Source organism: Pleurodeles waltl, chromosome 2_2 (assembly GCF_031143425.1).
Source record: "Pleurodeles waltl isolate 20211129_DDA chromosome 2_2, aPleWal1.hap1.20221129, whole genome shotgun sequence".
Classification (NCBI taxonomy): domain Eukaryota; kingdom Metazoa; phylum Chordata; class Amphibia; order Caudata; family Salamandridae; genus Pleurodeles; species Pleurodeles waltl.
In genome coordinates this window covers 926,511,168-926,520,042 of record NC_090439.1, presented here as the reverse complement: position 1 = coordinate 926,520,042, position 8,875 = coordinate 926,511,168, and the positions used below count along the sequence as shown (strand labels likewise).

At 42.4% G+C, this 8,875-nt stretch overlaps 1 protein-coding gene across 2 annotated transcripts in view; it reads right to left on the bottom strand.

Annotated features, from left to right (window-relative positions):
- Window positions 1-1,423: 1,423 nt before the first annotated feature.
- The window catches only part of LOC138282759 (fibrocystin-L-like), a 455,872-nt gene continuing 448,420 nt past the window's right edge, over window positions 1,424-8,875 (bottom strand). For both annotated transcript variants that reach the window (XM_069220630.1, XM_069220631.1), the window contains exon 80: window positions 1,424-2,878. The gene's annotated coding sequence lies outside the window, so the exon portion shown is untranslated. The remainder of the gene's footprint in view (window positions 2,879-8,875) is intronic.

The window sequence follows — 8,875 nt, the reverse complement described above, 5'->3', positions numbered from 1 at the left end:
TCTGATCCTCCAAGACCTCTTGGCAGCCTTCAGTAGGGTCTGCCACCTCACGAAGCTGCACAACATAGGCATACAAAGAGCCACTCTCAGATGGGTTGCCTTTTTTCCTACTGGAAGAACTCAAAAAGTCCCTGTTTACCCCTTCTCCTCTGAGCCCAAGGACATCTTCTGGGGAGTACCCTAAGGATCCTCTCTCAGCCCCACCCTCTTCAACACTTATATCACATCTCTGGCCAGCATTGTCAAAACTCACGGACCGAACATCATATCCTACGCAGACAACACACAACTCATCCTCTCCCTCTCCAAAGACACCACCCCACCAAGACCAAATTCCACAACTGCATGGCAGGTGTTGCCAACTAGATGAAGGACAACTGCCTGAAGCTCAACACAGACAAGACAGAGGAACTGATCTTCGGAAACAAAAGCTCCTGAGGGGACACATCTGGGTGGCCATCAGAACTCGGACCTACTCCTACCCCCACTGACCACACTAGGATCCAAGGCATCATTCTGGACAACAAGCTAACCATGATGACTCAGGTCAACTCAGTCTTCTCCTCTAGCTTTTTCATCCTCTGCATGCTTCACAAGATATTCAAATGGCTGCCACAAAGCTCAAGATGCACCATTACCCAGGCCCTTGTCTCCAGCCAACTGGACTATGGCAATGCTCTCTATGAAGGGATCTCAGCTCACCTCTCCGATGACTACAGACCATTCAGAACGCCGCTGCCAGAATTGTCCTCAACCTCCCAAGATGAACTCACATCACCCCCCTACCTCAGGGAACCCCTCTGGCTCTTCTTCAGAAAGGATACATGTTCAAGTTCCTGACCCATGCATACAAGGCCCTACACAACTGCGGATCCACCTACTTGAACCACCACCTGAAATTCCAACAGCCCACCAGACACCTCCGCTCTGCTTCCATTTCCCTAACCCTCATTGCCCACATCTGACCTAGCAGATATGGAGGTCGAACCTTCTCCTAACTAGTAGCAAAGACATTGAATGAGCTACCCTTCCATCTCCTGTCATCCCTATCTCTTCCAGAGTTTTGAAAATCCTTGAAGACCTGGCTATTCGACTAACCAACTGGACCTTGCTTGCATCTGGACAGGCTCATGGATGACAAGAAGTGCTCTACAAACCTACTGACTTATTAATTAATTGATTAATGATTTATGCTATGCTAGATATCATTATACGGTGTGCATTCTAATGGTAGAATGCCCTTGCATCATAATTATCAAGGCTATAATGGAGAAAGCTATCACGGATGACATTCAGCTGTAATTTCGTACCAGTTTCAGAAACTGTTCAATTTTACTAGCTAATGATGCATGACTTGTTAGAACACAATTTATACCACTGGAACAAAGGAAGGGCATTAATAACTCGCAATCATACCTGTTAATTCATCAGAAACTATGATTTATTATTTTAGAATAAAATGATTTTTTCGAATTTATTAGATACAGAAAATAACACTAAACTAAGGATTACATGAAGACAGAGGATCGGTCTACAGATCTAAAATATATTACTTTAAATATTCCTACATTAACAAAAATGTATTTGTTTCAATTTATTTTATTTTATTTGGTACATTGGTGTGTAAAATACAGACTAACAACCGGCTAACTAGCAGCAGGTATAGGTTTGGTTGATGCTTTGAGCAGATCTGTGTTATGCCACAATCACAGTGTTGCACACCAGGGTGGGCCACCTCAGCATATGAACTGTCCAGTACTGCCAAATGTATTATTACAACAATGGCTGCAAACAACACCTCTAATCTACATTGCTCAGAAACTGCAAAATAGGCATATTAAGTAATATGAAAAACAGAAGTTATTATTAGGATAATTATATATATTGATCAAGTATCCTCCAAATAAACATTGACATCTCATAAATGAATTCATCTTGTGCAGCACTGAATAAGAAATGCATCCTGAATATAAATGGCCTCTTGGTCTGAAGTGCGTTTGTCTTCTACGCCAGAGGCCTTCAACACAGTCCAAGTGAACTCCTCCTCTTGCTGCACCGTTACTGCTTCTTGTCCTGTCATCCAGAGCGAGTGGGCAATACGCAAAACCCGAAATGGAGTTTGGTGGTAATGGACACACCTCTGATCCGTGAAGGAAGTATGCATACGCTGCTGGCGAGCTCTCTTCCGGCGATGCAGACGGGAACAAGAGCTCACTTAGTAAAGGGGAGTAAATCACTGAGATGCTAAAATGGCCGAAAACTGCTTCATTTTCCGCTTGAATCCCAACTGAGCCCAAGAGAATACAACGTACGCCGTCGAATGCACGTGTACGATTGCTATTTATTTTACTATTTCTACATTGAATCACTTATGGCTCTGGCTGCTGGGGCTCTCATGGACTCGAACAGAATTAAAAAACCTCAAGCTAAACCATGGGAAAGAAGTTAGGCAGGCGACGTCACAGGGGTATTTATGGTTGCTGGTCTGACGTTCAATTTACTGCCGTGCAAGGGCACTGAAGAGATGCCTGGAAAGAGACGAGGTTTCGCATTTTAATTTGGATAGACAGCCTAAATTAGAAAAAAAACATATTTTGTCAAATATCTGACTGTGGAAGAATTGCTGTTACAATGGATTGAACATCTCATAACTCTATACGTGGCAAATAAGAATGACACCAAAGGAAAAATAGTTGTTTCAAGTAGTTGATCCAACATAATTTGTTCTTCTTCCACCGTTTGCAAAGTAGCGAGCAGATTTTTTTGTTATTTCCTTGCTCTTCAAACATTTAAAAATACTGAACTGAGTAAACCCATTTCCTTTGGCCGCGTCCAAGTTTTTAGATTGCCATCTGAGTCTGTGCCTCACTGATGTGACCTGAAAAAAGACAAAGATCATTTAAATTCCGGTCAGAATATTCGCAAAGGCTTCATTCAGTCTTTATTCTCTAGAACGTTATTTATCATTAATATATGATCCAGCCCTCCAGGCCTTTCAGAGAGTATATCATAAAAAATACGGACATATTTTTGTAAGACACCAGATTGTTAGACTACAGCAGAGAGTCATCAGTCTTCCTGTGAATGAGCTACCTCATGATGAAAACATGGTTTAAAAAATCTAGCACAGAAAAGTACAAGGTTTCTGTAAGAATCCCCAAATAACCTTGGTAGTTTGCCACAAACAGCAACAGAAGTAAATCTGATGAAGTAATCAGGAGATATTAAAAAATAATTGTGATGCTTTTTTATATTATATACAGTTTATGCACTTAAACATTTAAACATAATTATATTGTCTGTGATTTGCAGTGAACTAAATCAATGCGCTCTAGGAGTGATTTTACATCTGAACAGATTTTAGTAATTTAGAAATCGAGCAAATGTCCATGTTTAAAACACATTCAATGAAAGCAAACGTTAGGATCTTCGGAACTTGCAGCAACATTTTCAGAACTTCTGTTCTGCTGTCCTAAGCATTCCCAAACACACTGTTCCTCGAACAGCAGCGCCATCTGGTTTCACTGGCTTTTTTCTTACACGCTAACAGAAACAAATGTGTCTAAGACAAAGTTTGAAAAAAGGCTTTCCCCACAGCACAATTTTAAAGTGAGAAGCCTCGCCTGCCAAGTGTCATTCTAGCCGACGTTACCATTCTAAAAATGCAAGTGGTTACAGTTTACATTTTTAATCTGATCACTATGCAGCTGGTCCTTATTTTCTAAAGGTACAAGGACAACTGCCTTCCTAGTGCTAAAGATAGCTTTTTAATTGTAAAATGGGTAAACTATGGGCCATAGCTGTCTTCCATCTCATGTCCTCATCAGTGGTGTAACGAAGGCCTCCGCAGCCCCCGCGGTGCGGGTGGGCCTCGAGCTCCAGGGGGCCCCCTAAGCACAAAACAGGTAGGCCACTGACTGATTCCAGGGAGTGAGGGCTCCTACGCAGGTAGTTTGCATGCAGCCTCCCATCCCCCCACATTTCGTTACGCCACTGTTCGTATTGTGTTCTCCCACCCAGTGCTTAATTTGTGCTTGTTGTTTCCAGTGCTGGGCACCGGCACTTCTTTTTGAGGGCCGGGGCTTATTCTTCTGCCTCAAGCATTTTCTGCGACCAAAACACACATATGGGAAAGACGGAGGAAGGGAAAAACAAAAAAGCGTCACAAAGGGAGAAAGCAGAAAGCTGCAAGAGTGAGCTGAAGGGGCAGGGAGTGGCTTTATATGGATTGAAGAGGCCCGAGATGGCTTCGGGATTACGCTGCCTCAGTATTCCGTGTTCGCACATTTAATTGCAGCAGCTACGTGTTTAAGAGGAGGGCTTTGGGCACCGGCACCTTTTTATTTACAAATTAAGCACTGCTCCCGCCTAACTCTCACTCCCTCCCCCCGTGAGACTAGAAATATTATTTCTGTGGCTAGCAAGCATTATTTGACTTTTATGCAACCTGCAAAGTTAGTACAGACGGTTGACGGAGAAATTAAACATATATGCCAACTGATAAAGCCAAAGGATTACCAAAATGAAAATAACAGGCCTGAGTCATAAATGTTTGACCTCTCAGGTTGTGTGTAGGTGCCCAAAATATAATCTTCTGACATGCATTCCACAAACCAGATCTATAAAATCATGACTGCAGAGATGTGTGTCAACACGTTGATGTTAGCTGTCATCTTTTTTTAGTAATGTAGGGGAAGGAGCTTCTCTTACACAAAAAACATATCCTGGGGAGAAAAAAACAAATAAGGTAAAAAAAATGTGCAGATGAAAATTATCGTGGCAGTGGTTGCCAATTTACTGGGTGATCCATGGAGACTCCATTGGAAAGACTGAAATGTACACCTGGGCGCCAATTAGCCATGTACGATTATTAACTTCTTCTCACATAGAAAATCTATTTTCGTCTCACTAAATGTGACACTTTTTTTGTTGGTTTGCAATAGGTAATGCCTACTGCATTGAGTTGTAGCGGGTATCCCAAGTGGCTGAACAAATTTTTTGTCATATATTATGTTGCATTAGGTTAATTATTTTATATGGCACGCACAATACATATCTTGCCTCATTCATGCCCATCTTGGCCAACACTGTGCTACAGTCATCTTTTGAAAGGAGCAACTCGTATAGATGGGCAGAAGTCCCAGATTTTGTTTTAAAATATTTCTGCTGATAACATAACGTATTTTACCACAGAAACATCTTCACAAAGCAAGGAACTCATTAAAGCTTTATGTAAATATGAAAAGTGCTTGCCCATTGCATCACTTCTTTTCATATCTGTATCGTCCACCTTCCTAAAAATCTCACCATTCTGCTCTGCAAACACCCCTGTCCAACAGTCAGGAGTGGTGCAGAGGGAGAGCTGGATGGATACCCAGATTTACGCTGCTGGCACTCCGCTGGTGGTGTAAGTGAAGTGGGGGGGAGGCATCCGTCAATGCCTGGTGAGGATGCAGGAGGTGGAACGGTTTTCTGACCCTAAATGGGGCGAAACAGAGACACCGCTGGTGGGTATTTCAGTGACATCAGCTCTACCCTCACTCAAACTAGTGCTAGCAACATGGAGCAGGAAATGTTGTTTTTTGCTGAATCTACCGTCTATAATTAAGTAGGCAGACTGCAGAAGTAACTACAATTCCCTGCTGCTGCTTTGTTTTCATTTGTACAACCCAGGACAGCTCTGATTCGTACGACCATTCCTAACCGGCTAGACTAGGACAACTCTCTTTCCAGGTGGCCGGCCTAGGCTATAGTCAGGTACCAGGGCCTACAATGGAAATTTAGAAGTGTTACTACTCAGTATCCCAGAGTACTTGTGTACTACTGAGATGTCAGAGAACTCACCAATTATAAGTACTACACACCTGCTGAGAAGTGCTGATATTCTGACTTTCACAAACAGTGCTGGCTGTGGGCAGCCAACAACGGTGCAGACACAGAAGTGTGCAAACCCGCACCACGGGCATGGGTCTCCCCAGATATCTACACAGGTTACCACTGGGGGCTATAGGAAAAATCAAGGTGTTGACAATAATCGTCAAAGCCACAATGGGCACGAGACACCAGCCACTTCTAAAGCCTCAGGAGGCGTGAAAGGGATGCTCTGTTATAGTTCCTTGAATCTACACACAGAACCGGCTTTAGGGCAGTGCGACTGGTGCAGCCGCCCCTGGTGCTGAGCTGGGGAGGGGGTGCTATTTTAGAAATAACATGGGTTTAAAAGCGCCTGCTGCAGTTTGTTTAGCAGTCTCCAGGAAAAATAAAAATGTGAAGATGACTCTGGTTATTAATTCCCCTGCTGGAGAGAGACGGGAGTTTTGTCTAGGAGCAGTTCATAAAGTAGCGCAGAGGGTTACTGTGCCTGCTGCAAAGAACATGTACCATGCAGATCACAGATGCTGTATTTTCTGTGGATATCAGAGTGAATCACTGCTTTTGTAACGGAGATCCTTTTGTTATGTGCAGTTCATGAATTACAATGCTAATATAGCACAGTAAACTATGTACTGTCATCAAAGCGATGCACGGCAACTGCAACGTATAGATTCGACCGTCATGTTTTTCCCCATTCTTTCGTTATACTAATGTTGCTAAAACTGGTTTGTTTCAATAGAAATACATTGCTATTAGTAAAACCAACCCCAAACACTTTGTCACGCTTTGAATCCTGAGTAGGAACTTTTCCAGGCCATACACTCTTAAAATAAACTGCCTACTATTTTGGATGACGTGATTCCTACAGCTCGTAATCCTTTTTGTCCTATGTGACATTTTCTATATAGCACGATGTATACACGTGTGATTCCTTGCCTCTGTAGGAGTGCGTGATGTAAAGTGCTCTGAAACCCTACACTGGTATGAGCAGCGCTGTAAAGCAAATGGAAGGCGTGTGAGAGACGGGCCCTGGAGCGAATAGGGGCACTGTTGGAGGGTGCTAGTGAGGAAACCCAGGGAGACAGAGGTCGCGGGTGGGGGGGCAAAAAAGACTGTCGCATGAGGGGTGACCAACACCATAGCCGGCCCTGCCTGCCTCCCACAGTCTAAGAATCGCTCTCGCGGTGCCTTCAGGGTAAGGCAGTGGAATTCTCTCCCAGGTAAACTGAGAGGAAAGAGAGATTCGCTCAAGTTTGGGAAATCTTTGAAAATCCTGCCTTTCATTAGTTTTGCCACAATATACTCAAGGGGCGCCATTGAGGAGGAGCACACCTATCTGGATTACTGTACATTGTGGGCAGTCTATCAAGCATTTTACCCCAGATCCCTGACAGACCACTCTGGAGACACATGTGCGTTTAAAAACATTATTAACATACCAACAAGTAACAAGGACATGTGTCCTTTCAGTAATACATTGAAGTGGTGTGGACGCAAGGGTTTTTCTGTTGTTCATATGTTATACTTTAGGCGCCTCAGATAAGACGACGTTTGTAAATTAATAGGGGAGCCGTCTGTGAATGAGCTGTAGATATACAATATGTTGCTAATGAAGATGGAAGGACCAAAACTCTGTGATCAAGTACAGGGGTGGGCACACTGGTGACATTATAGAAGCATGTGGGGCCTTATCACTGAAGCAAAGAATAATCCGTCCACAGTATGTTTGCAACTTTAATGGTGCAAACTTTGGTAAATACATTTTTCTCCTGCCCATTTCACTAATAAGTACTGCACGAAGAAAGAAATGAAGGAAACTGATGTGAAAAGATTGTTGAACTCCCAGAACAAATGCATTTGTTGTACATCATTTTTCTTGTCTAACTGAGATTCCTCTTGAATAACGCCAACAGAGGTTGCCTAATTTCCATTAACTTTGTAATAAAAGAATTACGCTTTTTCTACAAAAGTTAGGGTCCAACTTACAAAGTTGTTTTGCAGGCCCAAAGCCTGATATTCATAAAAACACATGGTTTGAGACCACAAAAACATTTTTTGCAGCGTACAAAAAACATTTTCGAGCTCCAAAAAATCATTCTGACTTACAAAGAGGGAGAGGTGTAAAAGGGGCTCCTCCTTTCTATTTGCAATTCAGAATAATATGTACCAAGGGTTTGTGACCACATTTGTGGACACAAACCATTGAACAGTTTCTGACATTCGAGTTGTGGTAGTGACAGGTTGTCAAAGGGGAAGCTCTCCCCGTGGTACAGCTTCAGCACTGAGAGTCCTGGCAGCAGCTTTGGGAAAGCAGACAGAGGTAGAGCGGATGCCTGCTTGCAGACCCCTCAATATCTTCTCTGCAAATAAGCATTTTATTTTAAAGGACCAACTGCCCTTTTAAGGAATATTCGCTGCTTTTATTTAAAAAAACAAAATAAAATTGGAAAATCCAGGGAATGTGAATTCAGATTTGATGTTGCTTGCAGGCCTCCAAGCATGTGTTCAAAGCCATTCACAGAAGCTAATAAATTATGTCGTGCTTCATTAATGTTCATGAATTAGAAGATTTTGCGACCTTCTGCAAATGTGCATTTTGGAATGCAACTGATCAGAACATGTAAGAAAATTGGTTATTAGTTTGGGGAGGAGGTGAGTACTTTCCAAGTCATACTTTCTCAAATCCTGCCAGGTCAACCACACAGTTTTAATAATTTAAGCCTGGGTTTAACCCCTGTAGGTTATGTGACACAACAGCCAGGCTTAACGGAGTCAAATGTGCAAACTATTTAGCAACATTAAAACAATCAAAAAGTCAAAACACAATGAAATGAAAATCCCACAATCAATTTCTAAAAATTAGGAAAATTTTATAGGAAAAAATGACACACACCAAAACCACCAAATGCAATAAAGAGACTGGAAATATGATTTTTTAATGATTTACGGCAAAAAGTGGCAAGAAAAAATAAAGCACCAAACAGAAATTACTGCTTGTGGT